This window comes from Fundulus heteroclitus, chromosome 13 (genome assembly GCF_011125445.2).
Source record: "Fundulus heteroclitus isolate FHET01 chromosome 13, MU-UCD_Fhet_4.1, whole genome shotgun sequence".
Lineage (NCBI taxonomy): Eukaryota > Metazoa > Chordata > Actinopteri > Cyprinodontiformes > Fundulidae > Fundulus > Fundulus heteroclitus.
The window spans coordinates 41,811,945-41,832,567 of NC_046373.1; the positions used below are offsets into that span (position 1 = coordinate 41,811,945).

The 20,623-nt window shown below is 38.0% G+C and overlaps 1 long non-coding RNA gene across 2 annotated transcripts; it reads left to right on the forward strand.

Moving 5' to 3' along the window:
* The first annotated feature begins 15,150 nt into the window (after window positions 1-15,150).
* LOC118565401 lies at window positions 15,151-19,850 on the forward strand. 2 transcript variants are annotated; one of them, XR_004932377.1, is made up of 7 exons: window positions 15,151-15,247; window positions 17,478-17,611; window positions 17,717-17,851; window positions 17,951-18,090; window positions 18,676-18,815; window positions 19,401-19,535; window positions 19,636-19,850. It is a non-coding gene; the product is annotated as an uncharacterized LOC118565401 (long non-coding RNA). The 2 variants fall into 2 exon arrangements; XR_004932376.1 differs by lacking the exon at window positions 15,151-15,247 and adding an exon at window positions 15,258-15,485.
* Window positions 19,851-20,623: the final 773 nt, after the last annotated feature.

A 20,623-nucleotide genomic window follows, 5' to 3' on the forward strand; every position in this document is an offset into this window, starting at 1 on the left:
GAAGAAGAGAGCAGAGTTGTTACCTGCTCTAAGAGAGGCAAGAGAGAGAGGTGACTATGCAGTCATCAGTTATGGTCGCTTGATTGTTAAACCCAAAAGCAGGGATTGAAGGTGGAAACATGCAATATGATGGCATCACATTGTTAACTATGCTATAATGTACCTCAAACAAACTCATGGATCTAATCAAGGTATGAGAATTGCGCATATTAATGTAAGGAGTTTAAGAAACAAAGTACATGAATTTTACAGTTATATTCATAACAAAAGAATAAATATGGCTGTATCTGAGACCCATTTGGATCAGACAATTGTTGATAATTGTGTGGCTATATCTGACTACAATATTTATAGATGTGATCGGAATCTCTTCGGAGGTGGAGTTGCTTTTTCCGTACAAAGCCAAATCCCTGCTAATATTAGGACAGACTTAATGGTTCCCACTGTTGAATGTTTATGCTTAGAAGTACATATTCCTTTTTGTCGACCAATTATTGTTGGATGCATCTATAGGCCGCCAAATTCGAGTGTACTGTATGTTGATGAAATGTGCTCTATTCTATCAAACATGTCAAATTTTGGTTATGAGATGTATGTGTTGGCAGATTGTAATATTGACTGGCTCTCAAAAACTTGTCATCTTAAGAAAAAGCTAAAAAGTGCATTAAGAATTTGTAATCTTAAACAGCTTGTCAAACAACCAACTAGAATATTCTGTAATGAATTTGGGCCTATGTCCTCAACATGCATTGATCACATATTCACAAACCATAGCTCTAGGTGCTCTCAGGTAGTTTCTGTTCCAGTTGGTTTTTCAGATCACAATATAGTGGCTTTAGCCAGAAAAGGTAAAGCGCCTAAAAGTGGGCCAAAAATAATACTTAGAAGAAGCTATAAAAATTTTAAGGTGGAGGAATTCATCAATGATTTGAAGGAGATAGATTGGAGCCTTGTGCTATGTACAAACGATGTGGATATGGCTGTTAAATTATTCAGTGATATGTTTCTCTCAGTTGTAAATAAGCATGCACCACTTAAAAAGTTTACAATAAGAGCAAACAAAGCCCCATGGATTGATGATGAGCTTAGACAGAGCATGGCATATAGGGACTCCCTAAAAAATGAAGCCTGTGTTTGAGGCAAAGTGGCATTTCGTGTGAAATGGAAAGCTTATTGTAAAGAGAGAAATAAAGTGACTACGCTCAATAAAAAGAAAAAAAGGGATTATTATAGAAAGTCGATAGACCGAAAGAAAAATTATGGTAAACAACTGTGGAATACCTTAAATGAGTTAATGGGCAGAAGCAAAATTAAGACACCAGCATTTTTAGAAGTGAATTGACTTTTTTTAACAAAAGGTAAAGATATCGCAGACCATTTTGGTAAATATTATTATGATAAAATATATAAGTTAATGAATGATACAAAGTGTTGCAGCAATCTGGGCATTTCATCTCATATAATCAATGATTTGCGAATAAAGAATAAAAACTGTCATTTCACATTTCAATTGTTAAGCACAGAGAAAGTTAAAAGTTTGCTTCTAAGTTTACATGAAAACAAACCATCAGGGATGGATGAGATTGATGACAAATTACTGAAAATGGCTGCAAGTGTGATAGCTTCACCAGTCTGCCATTTGTTTAATCTAAGCTTGACAGAAGGGGTCTTCCCTCAAATATGGAAATCTGCTAAAATACTTCATCTTTCATAAACTACCAATGTTAGCCTCCCGGCAGTCATTAGTAGGCCCATTAGTATTCTGCCCATACTTAGTAAATTGCTGGAAAGGGTTGTTTTTAGACAGATTTCAACATATTTAAACTGTAACAATTTGATTTTTGAATCACAGCATGCATATAAGGAAAATCACTCGACATGTACAGCTCTCACAGAAATGACGGAGAATTGGTTGTTTAGCATAGACAAAAAACTGATAGTTGGTGCAGTGTTTTTGGATTTAATGCTGCATTTGATTTAGTCTTAGTGCATCATCAAATGTTACTTGAAAAGTTAACGGCATACAGATTTGGTGCCAGTCCTCTGAAATGGATACAAAATTATTTAAAATGATTTATTTATCTAGATCAAAATGTGTGTTTTTAATGGAAGCTTTTCATCACCTCAACAAATGCAGTGTTGTGTACCACAAGGCAGTTGCCTAGGACCATTGCTGTTCTCGATTTTTATTAATGACATGCCATTTGTCCTAATAAGGTGCAATATAACTCTTTATGCAGATGATTCTACACTTTACTTTGCAGCAACAAATATATCAGAGTTAAAAAGAAACACTACAGTTGGATTTGCAGGTGCTTCTGGCATGGATTAATGAGAACAGCTTAACCTTGAATGTTTCAAAGACAAAGTGTATGTTATTTAAAGCTAGTGTTACGGCTGCAGTCAGTCCTGGCCGTATTTTCCTTGTCCTTTTCGGGTTAGAGAAACAGGCCTTCTGCAGGTGGGATGCATTTTCCTGATTAGTGCGCTGCTGCTGTAAAGCTGCTATGCTTGCAGCAGAGGAGAGTTTCTCTTCCTGCTCTCCCTCCTCAGATCCCCATTTGGTTTGGTTTGGTTTGGTTTGTAGCTTGTCTTATGGTTGGGTTTTGTAAGGTTTGTTTTGCATTTGCTTATTTCTAGTTAGTTATGGTTTCTTATTTCAGGTATTCTCTCTTTGGGCTTTTATTTCTGTAGTATAATTTAATAAAATTCAGTTTTAATTTAACCAGAAAATCCTTGTGTGGTCTCCTTGTGATGTTATCCCACCAAACGAGCCTGGTGGACGTAACACTAGGCATAAAAAATGTAATGATAAACTTGATATTGTGCTAAAGGATATGGACATAGAACAGGTTCAAGAGGTGAAACTTCTCAAAGTAACATTTGATGAGCAGCTATCCTGGGAAAAACATGTAGATACGGTGGTGAAAAAGATGGGAAGAAATATGTCTTGCATTAAAAGATTTGGATCTTTCATGACTTCAGCCTCTAGAATTCTGGTGATTAAATCGTTAGTGCTGTCTCACCTGAACTTCTGCTCTGTGGTATGGTCAGGTGCAGCTCAGAAACATCTGGCTAAACTACAAACCGCACAGAACAGAGCGGCCAGGCTCAGCCAGACAGCAGAGTTAAATTAGAAACATTCATTACCAGAATGTTTGTAATTTTGGCGATATTCCGGAGGTGAAAAAAGGAAACTCTGGAAACCTGTTTAATATGGGATTTAAATGACATGTCTTGGTCGAAAATAACACCAAGATTTTTAACTTTGTTACCAGAGGCCAAGTTAATGCCATCCAGATTAAGTGATTGATTAAGAAGTTTATTTTTTGAAGACTCTGGTCCAAAGATTACAACTTCAAAGTCCCCCACTATAATAACCTTGTCAATGTTTAACTCTAGATAAGATAAGACAACTGAGTTAAAAACAGAGTAAGGGCCTAGTGGACAATACAAAAAAAAAAAAAAAAAACTGAAGAGGTTTTATTGCTTTACAGTTTGGATGAGGGAAACTAAGGATTAAATGTTCAAAAGAACTGTAATTATTAATTGGCCTGGGTCTTGCTCAGGTACCAAGAGTGTCAGCCCGTGGGATTCAAACCCAGAACCTTGCAGCCTTTCCAGGACATAAGCACCCTGCTCTGTGCCTCTGTGTTGTACATATCCCCATTATTTTATTTAAAATAATGTAATCGCTCATTGACCTTGAATCCTGAAACATTTCAGGCTCTAATGGATTCATGTCTATTCTGTTTCCTTTCAGAAAAGTCCTCTTTATCAGAGCTCTATTAACTATTATGTAAAGAATGTTTTTATAAGAGCATACAAACTTTATGACTAACTTTATGTAAGCAACTTTTTAATATTAAATAATTTAGGGCACTAAAACGTAAAATTTTCAGATAATTTTCTTGCCTTGCAGCAAGAAGGTTCTGTGTTCAAAATCCAACCCTGGGTCTTTCTGCATGGAGTTTGCATGTTCTCCCTGTGCATGTGTGTTCTTTCCGGGTACTCTGGTTTCCTCCCACAGTCCAAAAACATGACTCTTAGGTAAATTGGCCTCTCTAAATTCTTCTAAGGTGTGACTGTGTGTGCATGAATGGTTGTTTATCCTGTCTGTCTCTGTGTTGCCCTGCGACAGACTGGCGACCTGTCCAGGGTGTACCCCCCCTCTCACCCAGAACGCTGGAGATAGACACCAGCAACCCCATGAGGGATTTAGCAGGTTAGAAAATTATATATATATATATATATATATATATATGTAAAAACCTTCTAGTCATAAATTTAAATAGTAGTTGCAAAATTAACTAATTAAAATGGTGCAACCTGCATCGTAAGCAGAAAATGCCCAAGGTTGTTTAGTGAAACAATAAATAAGATAATCCGTAGTAATAAAATATTTTTTTATAATAATAAAATATACTTTTATATTTACTAGAGTAACTAACAGAAATAGGATAGATAGTGTAGCTACTTTAGATTTGTATTAAAATGCTGGACATTACTTCAATTCTTGAATTATATTTATTTATAGAACCAACTGATTAAATGTTAGAGATGGGTTTGGTAAACATAATAAACCAGAAATATACTACAACTGTACATTTCCATCTATATTAATTCATAACATTTGGGGAAAATAAGATAAAAAAAATAAAAATCTACTGCTAACCTACCAGCAGCAGTGCTGTGTATTCCCAGGAGAAGCAGAAGGATAAACTTTGTCATTTTATCATTCAGAAAAGCCTCAAACTTTGTTGTCTTCTTCCACAGACTGATCCTCTAGCTCCAGAGAATTTCCCTCATTTAGAATCTAAAAAAGGGGCGTCAACATGAAGCTGAACCAATAGAAAAATAGTCTGATTGCTGACGTCACAAACATCCTGAGGATATTTAGCTGCTGGAGAGAATGAAAATGAAAGTAGGATCTGCTTCTTCTAACCACTTAATGACCTCAGATGACGAGTTTTGGTGACCTTTGACCCTTCATATCCCGGGATTTTACAGCCGTCTTCGTCAATGCCAGGAACTTCTGTTATAATTTAGCTTTAGCTTCCTGGTAAAACGAGCAATAATGTCATTATCGTTTTATTTATCAAAGTCCAAGTTAGTCTTTTTAATCTCATGTGTCTGGCTTTAATACTTGGCCATGTTCAATAAAATAATGGTTATAGTCTTAAAGTTTGAGCGCAGTAGCTTTCTCCAGTGAGATGTACACTCTAGTTTAAACTACACACATCTGGCTGTGAGATCCTTCTAAACAAAAACAAAAATCCAAATATTCTTTTGTTTCTTCAAGAGTTCAAATACAAAAAAATAAAATTAAAATTAAAGAAAAGATAATAAATCCTTGTCTAGTAGACTAGACAAGGATTTATTAAATGGTTAACAATGAAATGCTTAATCAAGCTGTTTGTTCTGTTCAGTCATTACTTGTAAAAAAAAAAAAAATCCACTTGCATGAAGTTTCCAACAGCAAAAAATGGAAACACTGAAATTTAAACTGCACAGTTGAAACACTGATTTAAATTTACTGCTGCACGTCTTTTCTTCCTCTCTCGCAGGGACGTCTGGTAGGTTCATGGCTGGTGATGCACCGAGTCAGATTTTCAATTTTAGGAACTCAAAACAACAAAATCACCAGCTTTGACATTTTTCGCATTTACTATTGGTAATGTTTCATGTCTCATCAACATTTCTCTCTTTCACTCAGAAACCAGCACAGATACAGCATAATTAAAATTTTCACTTTCAGTGAAATTTTCTGTTGTTTTTCAAACTTTAAATTCTGTGGCAATTTTAATACAGAACGTTTATCAAGAGGATAGGAAAATAAAAATTCACTTTAGGACAACATATTATCATAAACTTTTTTTATTACTTAGTCTCATTTAATCTTAACCAGGGAAGACAGATCACCCGCTATTACCATCTAATGTAGAACAGATTACTGGATCAATGTGTGCTTCTGTGCTTTTTTGTTTCTCTTGTTGTGTCTCTGCTCTGTCTTCTGTAACCCCAGTGGGTGGAGGCAGATGACCGTTCATACTGAGCCTGGTTCTGGTTCTGCTGGAGGTTTTCCTCCTTGTGAAAGCTGCTTACTTATACCTGCCTCTTTCATCCTCTCTCTGCCAGAACATCTTGTCTTGCTTCTTGCATACTGCCTCTACCAGTTACTGTGTGCTCAGCCAGATGGATTATTCTGCCTCGTTGTGTTCAGCCCCCACTGGTGTATGCTGCCTGTGTGCTGCATAAGTCTGCCTTATCTTCACTGTGAGTTCCAGTTACCTGCTCTGCTTTTTTCTGGTGGTTCCTCGGTCTGCATCACCTATTCTTGTTAGCCTCTACTTTCCTCACTGTGTCACTGCCTGTCACTCCTGGTCTGTCTGGTTCTGGCCTCATCTGAACAAATCTGGTTATGTTCACCTGCCTCATCTGCCATTATTCCCTTTTTCAATAAACCTTTTGAGAACTAAACTCTGCTGTCTGGCTGAATATTGGGTTCTCCTGTATTATTCATAACAAGAAATTTATGAAGTATATATAATGAGATGAGAAACTATTTTCTGTATTGCAGACTTAGACCTGACCTGCGGCCAGGTCTAAGTCTGTTGTGTCTGTGTATCACGGTTCTAAAGTCCTTCCACTAAGACTAAGAACGTAGAGAACATGGACCCGGTTCTGAAGTCCTTCCACTAAGACTAAGAACGTAGAGAACATGGACCCGGTTCTGAAGTCCTTCCACTAAGACTAAGAACGTAGAGAACATGGACCCGGTTCTGAAGTCCTTCCACTAAGACTAAGAACGTAGAGAACATGGACCCGGTTCTAAAGTCCTTCCACTAAGACTAAGAACGTAGAGAACATGGACCCGGTTCTAAAGTCCTTCCACTAAGACTAAGAACGTAGAGAACATGGACCCGGTTCTGAAGTCCTCACTAAGACTAAGAACGTAGAGAACATGGACCCGGTTCTGAAGTCCTCACTAAGACTAAGAACGTAGAGAACATGGGCCCGGTTCTGAAGTCCTTCCACTAAGACTAAGAACGTAGAGAACATGGACCCGGTTCTGAAGTCCTTCCACTAAGACTAAGAACGTAGAGAACATGGACCCGGTTCTGAAGTCCTCACTAAGACTAAGAACGTAGAGAACATGGACCCGGTTCTGAAGTCCTCACTAAGACTAAGAACGTAGAGAACATGGACCCGGTTCTGAAGTCCTCACTAAGACTAAGAACGTAGAGAACATGGACCCGGTCCTGAAGTCCTTACACTAAGACTAAGAACGTAGAGAACATGGACCCGGTTCTGAAGTCTTCACTAAGACTAAGAACGTAGAGAACATGGACCCGGTTCTGAAGTCCTCACTAAGACTAAGAACGTAGAGAACATGGACCCGGTTCTGAAGTCCTCGCTAAGACTAAGAACGTAGAGAACATGGACCCGGTTCTGAAGTCCTTCCACTAAGACTAAGAACGTAGAGAACATGGACCCGGTTCTGAAGTCCTCACTAAGACTAAGAACGTAGAGAACATGGACCCGGTTCTGAAGTCCTTCCACTAAGACTAAGAACGTATAGAACATGGACCCGGTTCTGAAGTCCTCACTAAGACTAAGAACGTAGAGAACATGGATCCGGTTCTGAAGTCCTCACTAAGACTAAGAACGTAGAGAACATGGACCCGGTTCTGAAGTCCTTCCACTAAGACTAAGAACGTAGAGAACATGGACCCGGTTCTGAAGTCCTCACTAAGACTAAGAACGTAGAGAACATGGACCCAGTTCTGAAGTCAGAGAATAGACTTTAAAATACTTTAAAATCCTTCTGTTAGTCTATAAATCCCTGAATTAGCACCTAAACACATCACAGACTTGTTATCAGGGCATCAACCCTCCAGACCACTCAGGTCTTCTGGCTCCAGCCTGCTCTGCAGAACCAGAACCAGAACCAGACATGGAGAACCAGCATTTAGTTTCTATGCTCCACTGATCTGGAACAAACTCCCAGAAAACTGTAAAAGTGCTGAAAGCCTGAGTTCCTTTAAATCAAGATTAAAAACACATTTATTTAGAATTGCCTTTGACTGTTCTATTTAAACTGTTTTACTGTTTTGAATGTTCTTTTTTTGTTTCTACATTCTATTCCTACTTGCTTTCATTCTGTTTTATTTTCCTATATTTTAATAATGTAAGACACTTTGCATTGTCTCTGCACTGAATTGTGCTATATAAATAAATTTGCCTTGCCTAGTATTTACAGGAGAATTTTTTTTTGTTTTATCCCTCCACACATTAGAGCATGCAAGGTTGTATCAGGGTCAGAGAGCTCTGATATCAGTCCCTTTGTGAGTGATTGGAGCCATGTTACATGCATTAGTCCCTCCTTTCTGAATCTCAAAGTAATGAGGTAATTTTCTGCGGTGATCTTGAGGATTAATTTATGAAAATGTTAAATTTGATATTCCTGAGAATAAGAGTTTGTAAATAGGCTATAACAGTAGTGCGATTGTAACATACGATGAACTACAGTCCATCATATGTTACATTATTTATTGTGTGTCAGTGGTCATATGACAGCAAGTTCAAATATAAACTGTTCATAATTATCCATGCCAAGCGATGGGTACCAAATTCAGTACTTTAATAGGTACTGACTGAATCCCTTCGGTACTACAGAGTATCTACTCACGTGAAATCAAACAAACCATGTTTTGGTACCTAAACACATCATTGTACCATTGAGGGAGTGAAAGAGTGGACGATTTTCCATACGGGACATAAACACAGCATTGCAGCACAAGAGAGTAACAACGTCAGAACCGCTGGTCCAGTCAATGAAGCAAGCATGGCTGATAGAAAGTGCCTGATAGAATCACCACTTTCCAAAATGCAGATTACGCTCACTGCAAGATATGAGACAAAGTGCCAGAGGGATTGCTTCTAATCTGAGGAAGCACCTGGTCACTGCTGCCAATCTAGGGCCTTTCTCACTATATTTAGTGACTTTCAGACCCATCCAGCGACCTTTTTTCCAGAAAGTGACAGAGAGCAGAGCCTCTGTTCCCACACTGCAAATGTGTCTCACCTGGGAATAAAGAGTGGGATAAAAAAAATTATATTTTAATGTAACTCTGAAACTGTTGCATTAAAATAATTCCCTGAATTTATTCCCACAGTTTCAGTCTCATATTCACCTCATTCACTGTGTGCCTCTGGCAGCTGTTGTTTAGGTAAAAGTTAGTTTTATACTGTGTGGATATTAGCAATTTATTAAAATTGTTTAAATTAAATTAAAATTAAAATTATAGATTATTTATCAAGGTTCATTTATAGATCTAAACAAGGTTATATATTGACAAGATTCATTGTAAATAGAATTTTGAGATTTCTTTATTCAACTGATTAACATTTATTACCACAAAAACACAAAAGTACCAAAAAATAGGTAACATTGAGTACTGGTACCAATTCCCAGGTACAGGTTATGGTACCATATCAGTTTAATTGTTAAAGGTACTCATCCCTACTCATGCCTAGTAAAAAGTAAATGGCTTGAAATATTTCAGAGCTGGAGACCAGCCTCAGATACACAAACAGAACTGAGTGATTTAGTCATGAATCCAGAGACAGAGGGACCCAGTATTCAGGGCAGACAAGCAGATGAGCTTTAGAGGAGTTTATTAAAGGCAGTCTGGTAAGACAGGGACAGGCAGGCTCAGTGGTCAGAGTACAATCCAAGGTCGGTACACCAGTAGAGCAGAATAAACAAGCAGGCATCAGGCAGACTCAGAAACTCCAAAAACAGAAACTGGTCAGGTAACAAAAGCAGGCAATCAGAACAGGGCAGGAATAATCAGGTACAGGGTTCAGGCTGGCTCAGAAATCTGGAGGCTAACTGGGTCAGGTCAACAGGCAAACAAACAGAACAGGGAGTGCTGGACTAGACTCACCAAAAGGCTCAAAAGACAATGATCTGGCAGAGTGCAGGAGACAGAGGCAAGTACAAATAGGGGAGTGAGCAGGTGAATTGAGTAGAAACTAATTACAGGAAAACAGGTGGAACTTATCAGAGGCAGGAAAGTGACTGATAGAACCGCACTGATAGGTTGGTGACTGCTGACAAGGGAGTGACAAACTGATTGGGTGAAAACAGGGAGGTGAACAGAACTGAACTAAAAGCTTGCAGAACCCCGACTGATAATATAAAACGAAGAACAAAAGCAGACCACAACAAAACTCAAACAATTCGATAAACCAAAACTAAGACAGAATCGGTAAAATAGAAAGAAGTACAAAACAAACCAATAACAAAACTCCAATCATGACAAATTTAATTTAGTCAATAATGTAGTGAAGAGATCAGTACATAGATGAGTGTTAGAAAATTACCTTTTGGTTTTTCTAGTAAAATGAAATAATCAAATAATCAATTCATATGTATAAAATCAGAATATGAGACTATACCTGTTCTCACCAGAGAGCTCCTACCAGATTTGACATACTTCTTCAGCCTCTCAGGACATTTATGGTTGAGGTAGTTCTTCTTCAACGCTGGCAGACCTCTGTTATTGTTCCATTCATTTGTTATAATTTCAGCCTGTTGTTTTGCAGCGATCCATCTGTTTGTCTTCACATCCCATTTCAGCCAGTTTTCTCCATCACAGCCATATTGTTCATAGCCAGTAACCGCTTCAGTCTCATTATCCCACTCACAGCCGTACATTTGCTGGACAATGTGGACACCTAAAGACTGCCTGCTACCTTGTGCTCCAGCAGTCCTACACCCCAAGAACTGTCTCTCGCTGCACTTCTGGTCTGACAGCAGCCCAGCCTCTCCAAGATCTCTCTCCAGTCTCTTCCAGTCAGCCTGCTCCTGCACCCATCATCTCCAGTATGGGTCTTTCTCTGGTCATTATCATCCAACTTATTACTTTCAATAAACTGCAATAGAACAAGCTCTGTGTGTGCGTGCTCTGTCCGGGTTCACATAGACAAATCATGACAGTAATAAACAGTGCAGACATCCTAGAGGGAAAGAGAGAAACCAACAGAACGGGCTGAGAAAAGTTATAAAAGTTATTTATTAATCATCCATAGAAACTTCATCAGGTACAGATTTCCTGTCTGCAGTTCATCTCAACTGATTAAAAGTAGTTAAATCTAAAATGATTCAGATGAACATTGTGGACTTCTGAACAGGTTAATCTCATCATTAATTTAGTTTTCCATCGTGTGGATCTGCAGACAGCTGGTTGACCAGCCTGATGGGAGACGTTACCGCCCACAGAGAGGTTCTGTTCTCTGAAGGACCGTTCAGGTCCAGGTTCTCACTCTGCAGCTTCAGCTTCTAGTCTCTATTCTCCAGCAGTAGCTCTGATCTTTCTGCTCGGTCAGCTCCTCTCAGTCAGGAACCTTTCAGCTGATCTTCATCTGTGTTTGCAGCAACAATTAACCTGATGACTTGGTGAAAAAATCTGTTCCTGATCAAAATGACACTCTGAGCTTCTAAAACCTGTAGTTTTTTTTCCTTCATGTTCAGTCATATTTTACTACTTTTAGTTTGTTATGGTTCATGATGTTAGTTGTGTCTCTAATATTGATTGTTTTACCTGTGAAATTTATAAATATAGTTTTCATGTACAGAACATCGCTCTGTGGACATCAGGACAGACAGATTGCTCACAATGTTGTGCTGACAGTAATTAAAACTCTTAAACTTCAAGATTTTTCAACAAACTGAATCAGAAATTAATCATGAGTGGAAATCCTCCAGCTTTACAAACCAAACAGATTATCTAATAAATTGGAGAAATACAGTATTGTAAGATAAAAAAAAATACCACAAAACTATATTGAAGACTATCAGTAAACAGTTAATTTATTGCTTGTTTATATAAAAAAAATTTCAACCATAAAAATTGCAGGTTGGAATAACCGCTTACAAAAAAATATTTCATGTACCAGCAAATGTTCGACAAGAGCCAGATTATAGTTTATTAAGAATTTATTGTATTTATTTCCACTTTATTAATAAAGTTATCTGTTCAAATATTTAGATACATTGTGTTCTCCTTCTTCCCAGCTCCTATTAGGCTTTATAATCTCAGTTTCTCAGAATAAACTCAATAAGTGTTTATAAAATGCTAATATCTCCATGGGTTCTGATCTGATCGTGAATCTACATGAATTTACATTTTTTCATGTGCTACTGGCTATTTGCACACGTTTTAGCTTCTCAGAGAGTGTTTGTTTGTATATTGATTCAAATAACAGTTTTCTACATTGTTCTGCAGATTATCAATTATTTGTTGTCTTTATTTTACTTGAACAGCTAGTATTTATCAAAATATGCCTTATTATCTATTAATAATCACACAGTATTTTTCCTTCTGTTAAGTCTCTCTCTTGTACCATACAGCTTAACTTAAAATTTAGCTTTTTTTTGGCATAGATTAATCTTGTGTGTATGTCTGGGGCGACAGTGGTATTGTTTATCCTCTCATTCTAATAAAAGTTGTTGCTACAGTATTTAACAGATTTAAAAACTAAATAAGAGCTAAAATGTGAAACAAAGAACTTCTATAACTGATCCCAGCTTGTTTCAACATTACACTAAATTTTTTATTTTATTTTTATTTGCGAGTCATATTTTAGTGCTTTTCTGGAGATAAATTATGCTGTTAACATTGAACAAGGACCATCAAACATTCCAGGAGAGTCCATCAATGTCTACATAAAGGAGTGATCAAAGGCACAAGCTGATTTTTTGATACAAGTATTTTTACATCTCTCATCTGGGATACCAGAAATACTAGAAGAGCTAACTGTTATGGGTAAAGAAGTAACTGTTAGTATGCTCTGTGCTATAGAAACAACACTGATAGGAAAAGGAATACATTTGATCAGCATTTCAATGTCATGAAGTATGATCACCAAATTTTGCCATAAAGACCTCATAAGAGTAATAAGTCTTTGCGTAGTTCATACACATTGTTTCAAGAATACAGCTGTGAGATGAAAAGTTGTGTTTAAAAGTCTGATTCCAATACAACACAAGTTTGTTTATGGAAATTAGTTAATTTCACAAGGAATTTATGGATCGAGAAAGGTAATACTAACAAAGTTGAGCCCACAAAAAATCAAGAATCAAGAGCATTTTATTTGTCAACGTGGTAAAATTTCTCTTTGGCCACTTGGTTTCACATTACACATAAAGAAGGCAAAAAACTGACAAATAGACATACAATGAACAAGGGTTACTTTTTTTGAGCGTTCAGGAAAGTCACAGATCAAGATAATGAGGTACTACTGTGATTATTGAGCAAGGATGATTTTAGGCTTCGTTTACAGAAATATACATTTAGATTTAACCTCTCCCTACATCTCTCCACAGTTCTTGCCTATCTGAAATACTCCGTTTTCTTGCCTATCCCCAAAAAACTCACCATTACCTGCCTCAGTGACTATCATCCCATTGCTTTGATCCCCGTCATCATGAAGTGCTTCCAGAAGATCCTCCAAAAGTCCATCAAGGATGCCATCCCTGCTGGCCTGGACAGCTGGGATGGCATCGCCTACAGGCAGGGGCGGATTTACCATTAGGCGAAACTAAGCAGTTGCCTAGGACCCCCAAGTTCCTGGGGGCCCCGATTATCCTGCCAGGCTTTGATAATGATGTTGTTCCACCAGACTGAGAGAATCCAGCATCATCCACTCTGCTGGTAAGCAGTCAGCACAGTGTACTTCCTGAAGATGACCCAGATCTGGCCAATCAGCTGTCTGATCGTCCACGCTGCTCAATAGTACTGAGAGGACTGCTCCAGGTGAAGAACAGGATCTTGCCAAGAAACGTTGACGGGCACAGATTTACTTCCAGCTATTATTTCATTCAAATGAAAAATGGAGAACAGATAAGTAGATAATGGCTTGTCTACTAGAAAAAGGGACAAAAGAAAACATAGAGGAAAACAACAAGGAATGGTAAATGGCTTGTACTTGTATAGTGCTTTTAACTAGTCTTAACGACCTCCAAAGCGCTTCACACCACAATCAGTCATTCAGCCATTCACACCCTGACGGTGGTGAGCTATGTTTGTAGCCACAGCTGCCCTGGGGCAGACTGACAGAGGCGAGGCTGCCATGCACCGGCGCCACCAGGCCCTCTGACCACCACCAGCAGGCAGTGTGGGTGAAGTGTCTTGCCCAAGGACACGACAGAGACAGTCAGTGCTGGGGATCGAACCGGCAACCCGCCAATTGCAAGACGAACTCCCTAACCTCTGTGCCACGTCGCCCCTTGTGGGCGGGACAAAAGGTAGGGAGGGACAAAAGGTAGAAAAAAATAATGTCTGTCTATTCTATTAAAATTTTTGTTTCTGTATAATGGGTCTGTTTTATGTGTTGTCTTCACAATTCAGCGGGCCCCATGCTTTTCTTTGCCTACACTGTAAATAATATCCGTAGAATTAACAGTGAATTCCTGTAAAATCATGACATAAAAAAACTGTAGATGCAAAAACAATGAAGCATTGTGTAATTTACAATGATAAACTGTAAAACTCCTAACCAAATACAACTGTTCATTTTACAGTAAGAATATGTTGAATAGATCAGAATTTTTTGTATAATTTACAAATTAATGTAATTTAAACACAAATAAACTGTAATGCCAAAAAAAAGTCATACAGTTAAAATTACACCATTGCCCTGTTAAAAAAAAGTCAGTAGCCTAGGCTCATTGGCACATTTCATAAAACGAGTTTTTGCCTCGGCAACCGCCCGAGCCGCATGTCGCTTGGACTGCCGATACCCATCAGCTGCCTCTGGAATCCCACAGGCAGGGAGCACTGAGTCCATTAATGGTACTCATCATAAGGGGTCTTTGGGCTGCGCTTCGTCTGATCCCTAACCTAATTTCGTTTACCATTTCGTAAAACTCTAAACCAAATAAAACTGTTAATGTGTTTAAAAGACAATACTTTTTTTTAGAATAAATTAGGAAAGGGAAGCTTTATGTAGGTCTAGTTAACACGGGATGCCTATCCATGATGATATTTGAATGGAAAACGCAGCGGAATCAAACCATGGTGACCCACACTCCAAACCAGTTGGTGGCGGTAATGCACCGTTTCGTTGCGTGCCAACCGCCAGAAAAATTCATAAAGAGGAAGAAGAAGAATCAAACCATGGCCATCTGGTGCTGCTGCTCTACATATATTGGAATTTTTCATGGAACCAACTATTGGTAAGTAAACAGTTTTATTTTCTGTTTATTCCTGCTATGTAGAATAGTTTATTTTACAAAAACTTTGTTCTTTGCAGGAGAATATAAAATCATTTTGGTTCAAATGTTAGCTCCGCCCATTCACAGGCTGTAGTTGCGCTGCTTCAGCGTCAACGTCCCACCACACAGTTACTAGCTAGGTTGGTACACGTGCGTGTTCGGCTCTCTGGCAGTGGCACTTAACAGACACCAAGTTTGAGTAAGTAATGTCTCTGGTTCGAGCATCAGGTTAAGTCAAAAGACAATTTTGTGAAACAAAACGGCGCGTTTTTATTGATTTCACTGGCTCATAGGCGGACAACTGACAACTTCACATTGATACTGGCTGCTAGCAGCTAATAGCTATTTTGCCAGTTTCTAGCTCCCCGCGCCATGATTCATTGTCATTTTTGCGGGAGAACATTGCACACCTTAAAGGCTTATGTGTTGCATTGTAGGGTTCATAAAAACGAACCACGCTGCGTGTTCAAGTGTGAGAGTACTGACTGCAGGCAGACATTTTGTACATATGCATCTTTTAAGTGTCACTTCTATCGAAAGCACAATGTCCCAGCGCCGTTTGCTAATGCTAACACAGCCATTATATCAAGTTTTATTTGCGCCATGTCACTGTGTTCAGACCGATTTCAGACTGTGCAGGAACTTCTTGTACACTTAAAAAAACATTTAGTGGAGGGAAGATCTGTAAAGTGTCCTGTGGCAGGTTGTCAAAGCACATTTACTTTAAAAGTAAATTTGTACAATTGTTTTGTTCTATTTATTTAGTCATTTGGCTCAGGCTTTTATCCAAAGCAACGTGCATACAAATACCTACAGGGCCATTCTCCCCTAGAGCAACATGGGGTTAAGTGCCTTGCTAGGGGCTAGCTCCAACCCCTGACTTCTGTGGCTACTGGAATGATAACCAAGTTCTTTTACCCCATCGCCACCACCATCTTAGTCAAGATACCAGCTCTGTAGCATTGCTAACTGAAATACAATGAATCAAATAACATGTATGAAATAATGTTGACACGTTGTCAAACTAATTGCCTGAGTATTTTTTTTTAGCAAAAACGATTTCATTTCATGGGCAAAATGACATGTTCTGCTCAAAGGACAACTTCGGTCCATTTCAACAAGAGCTCTATTGCTGAAGCTACTCGAGACTTGCCAGTACTGAAGACGCAAAACATTTTGGTCCAACTTGTATAGGTTTATTTGAACAGAGAATTAGCTCTGATAGCTAACCCATGGGGGCAGAACTTTACACTGTGTTTTATCATATCATTTGTTTAAATTTTGTATATGGCTGCTTGCACAAACACACTGTTTTTAACTACTTTTTAAGCATTTCTAGTCATACACATTACAGTGTTGTGTTGTATTGTGTCGGCTGGTGTTGCATAGCTTTGAGGTTGACATTTGGAGTGTTAAATTCACAATTTAAAGTTATGCCCCCATGGATTAGCTGTCAGTGCTAATTCTCTGTTCAAGGAAACCTATAGGATTTAGACCAAAATTTCTCACGTCTTCAGTCCTGGCAAGTCTCAAGTAGCATGAGCAATAGAGCTCTTGTTGAAATTGACCGAAGTTGTCCTTTAACTTAGGAATCTATACATTATACCAAAGGTGTCTGTCATCAAGAGGGAAAAAAAAAGACGTTGATATGTCAATAGACAGAGTGTAGTGTCTAATGTCTATAGGCCTTAAGGTTCACTCTCCCATAATTCAAAGGAACCAACTTTCTTTTAAAAGTCTGACCATGCTGAGCATAAATCAGAATGTTAACACTGAACATTTTGGGTTGCACTACATGTTTCAGGTAGTCAATGTCTTTCCATACATTGAAAATGCAATGGAAACACATTACAGAAACATGACTCTCCGTGAGCTAGGGGAAGGTGCAATGCAATTTGCAATGTTTGGAAATACACTGACTACCTGAAACATGTAGTGCAAAATTTTCAATGTAAACATTTTAATTCATGTTAAGCATGATGGGACCTTTAAAAAAAATATATTTTTTTTTAAAAGTTGGATTATGTGGGGGGTTCACGGTTGGCCCCTTAGCTCCCTTAAACTTTAATTAATGGAAAACTGTAACCCGTATTCTCACCTTTTTTGTCTTTCCCTTTGTACTGATTTGACTAGTTGAGATGGTTGTATCATTTATAGTAGTATGTGTTTCTTCTCTCTTCAGTTAACCTAGATGTTTCTTCTCTATTAATCCGGAGAAGGGGACAAAAGTGGAACAAACAAAAACAAAACGGCTCCATGTGAATCCAAGAGTCCTTACTTTGATTCAGGACCTCTCAGACCATGAATGGCGAGCTATTTAAAAAGGTATGTGTGCTAGTGCTAATGCTACTGCTGTCCTTGATTATTGACTGACTTTACTAATGAAACTAATGGAGAATATGTGTTTCTGTCTCTTCTCTATTCCATTAGTTGTTCCTTCAAGTGGCCGCGACAGTGAACACCCATGTTTCTCTAGATGTTCTTCTAGAAGCAATGCAGTTGCATGTTAATCAAGCCTTTACCATGATTCACAAGCTCTCCATGAATGGCGAGCTATTTAAAAAGGTATGTGTGCTAGTGCTACTGCTGCCCTTGATTATTGACTGACTTTACTAATGAAACTAATGGAGAATATGTGTTTCTGTCTCTTCTCTATTCCATTAGTTGTTCCTTCAAGTGGCCGCGACAGTGAACACCCATGTTTCTAGATGTTCTTCTGGAAGCAATGCAGTTGCATGTTAATCTAAGCTTCTGTAACTTGATTCATGACCTTTTCAACCATGAATGGCGAGCTGTTTGAAAAGGTACAGTACAGGCCAAAAGTTTGGACACACCTTCTCAATCAATGTTTCCTTTATTACCATGTCTATTTCCATTGAAGATTCTCGTTGAAGGCATCAAAACTATGAATGAACACGTGGGAATTATGTTCAGTGCATCCAGAGAGTATTCACACCCCTGTCAATGTTTCAGCATTTGTTGCATTGCAGTCATCTCCTTCAGTCAAATAAGTTAATTTTAATGCCCCATAATGACAGCAAAATACAGAATTGTAGAAGTTTTTGCAAATCGTTAAAAAACTGAAATATCCACATGGGCATAAGTATTCACACCCTATGTTATAACACTCAATAACACTCTTGCTGTCGTTATGGTTCACTGAGTCTAGACCAAGGAGAAAAAAAATGAACTTATTTGACTGAAGGAGATGCAATGCAACAAATGCTGAAACATTGAGAGGGGTGTGAATACTTTCAGGATGCACTGTACATAATTCCCACGTGTTCAATGTACGTGTGCTAATGCTACTGTTGTCCTTGATTATTGACTGACTTTACTAATGAAACTAATGGAGAATATGTGTTTCTGTCTCTTCTCTATTCCATTAGTTGTTCCTTCAAGTGGCCGCGACAGTGAACACCCATGTTTCTAGATGTTCTTCTGGAAGCAATGCAGTTGCATGTTAATCTAAGCTTCTGTAACTTGATTCATGACCTTTTCAACCATGAATGGCGAGCTGTTTGAAAAGGTACAGTACAGGCCAAAAGTTTGGACACACCTTCTCAATCAATGTTTCCTTTATTACCATGTCTATTTCCATTGAAGATTCTCGTTGAAGGCATCAAAACTATGAATGAACACGTGGGAATTATGTTCAGTGCATCCAGAGAGTATTCACACCCCTGTCAATGTTTCAGCATTTGTTGCATTGCAGTCATCTCCTTCAGTCAAATAAGTTAATTTTAATGCCCCATAATGACAGCAAAATACAGAATTGTAGAAGTTTTTGCAAATCGTTAAAAAACTGAAATATCCACATGGGCATAAGTATTCACACCCTATGTTATAACACTCAATAACACTCTTGCTGTCGTTATGGTTCACTGAGTCTAGACCAAGGAGAAAAAAAATGAACTTATTTGACTGAAGGAGATGCAATGCAACAAATGCTGAAACATTGAGAGGGGTGTGAATACTTTCAGGATGCACTGTACATAATTCCCACGTGTTCAATGTACGTGTGCTAATGCTACTGTTGTCCTTGATTATTGACTGACTTTACTAATGAAACTAATGGAGAATATGTGTTTCTGTCTCTCCTCTATTCCATTAGTTGTTCCTTCAAGTGGCCGCGACAGTGAACACCCATGTTTCTCTAGATGTTCTTCTAGAAGCAATGCAGTTGCATGTTAATCAAGCCTTTACCATGATTCACAAGCTCTCCATGAATGGCGAGCTATTTAAAAAGGTATGTGTGCTAGTGCTACTGCTGCCCTTGATTATTGACTGACTTTACTAATGAAACTAATGGAGATTATTGTGTTTGTTTCTCTTCTCTATTCCCCTAGGTGTTCCTTCAAAGTGATGGAGCCGATGAACACCTATATCACCTTTTTTCATGGCTCGCTATTAACAAGGTTCACATTTATTCACTCACTCACTACCACACCTCACTCATAATTCCTCTCTCTCACAAACACAAGTGCAACCACACACACACACACTTTAATGATGTCTTTCTCATTATTTTTTCAACAATAAATTTGCATTATTGTGAATTGTATAATGTCTGACGAGTGGTTTGTTACAGCCTGACTTTTCATTTAGAAGTAATTTGAAGCAATGTAGATAGACTGTAATATATATATATATATATATATATATATATATATATATATATATATATATATATATATATATATTTTTTTTTTTTTTTTTGTTAAAAATACAGTACAAATGTAAACATCTTTAAAAAAAGAAATCTGTTGTTTTTACGGAAAAAAACTGGCAGCTGTGGTTGCCAGAATAATCCCGTTAAAAATACAATACAAATGTAAACATCTTTAAAAAAGAAATCTGTTGTTTTTACGGAAAAAAACTGGCAGCTGTGGTTGCCAGAATAATCCCGTTAAAAATACAGTACAAATGTAAACATCTTTAAAAAAGAAATCTGTTGTTTTTACGGAAAAAAACTGGCAGCTGTGGTTGCCAGAATAATCCCGTTAAAAATACAGTACAAATGTAAACAACATTACAAAACAACTTGTAAATTTCACATCCTAAAACTGCTTATTGTACATTGAATAACTGCAAAATGTACATTTAGTCATCATTTATTGTACATTAAATCCCAGTAAAATGTACAAGTTGTTCCGTAATGTTGTTAACATTTTTGTAGTATTTTCTACGGGATTATTCTGGCAACCACAGCTGCCAGTTTTTTTCCGTAAAAACAACAGATTTTTTTTTACAGTGTAGGGCCCCCAATTTCCTAAATCTGCCCCTGCCTACAGGGAGAATCTCTCCTGGTCCTGATCACCTGTAAACCTAAGGAGA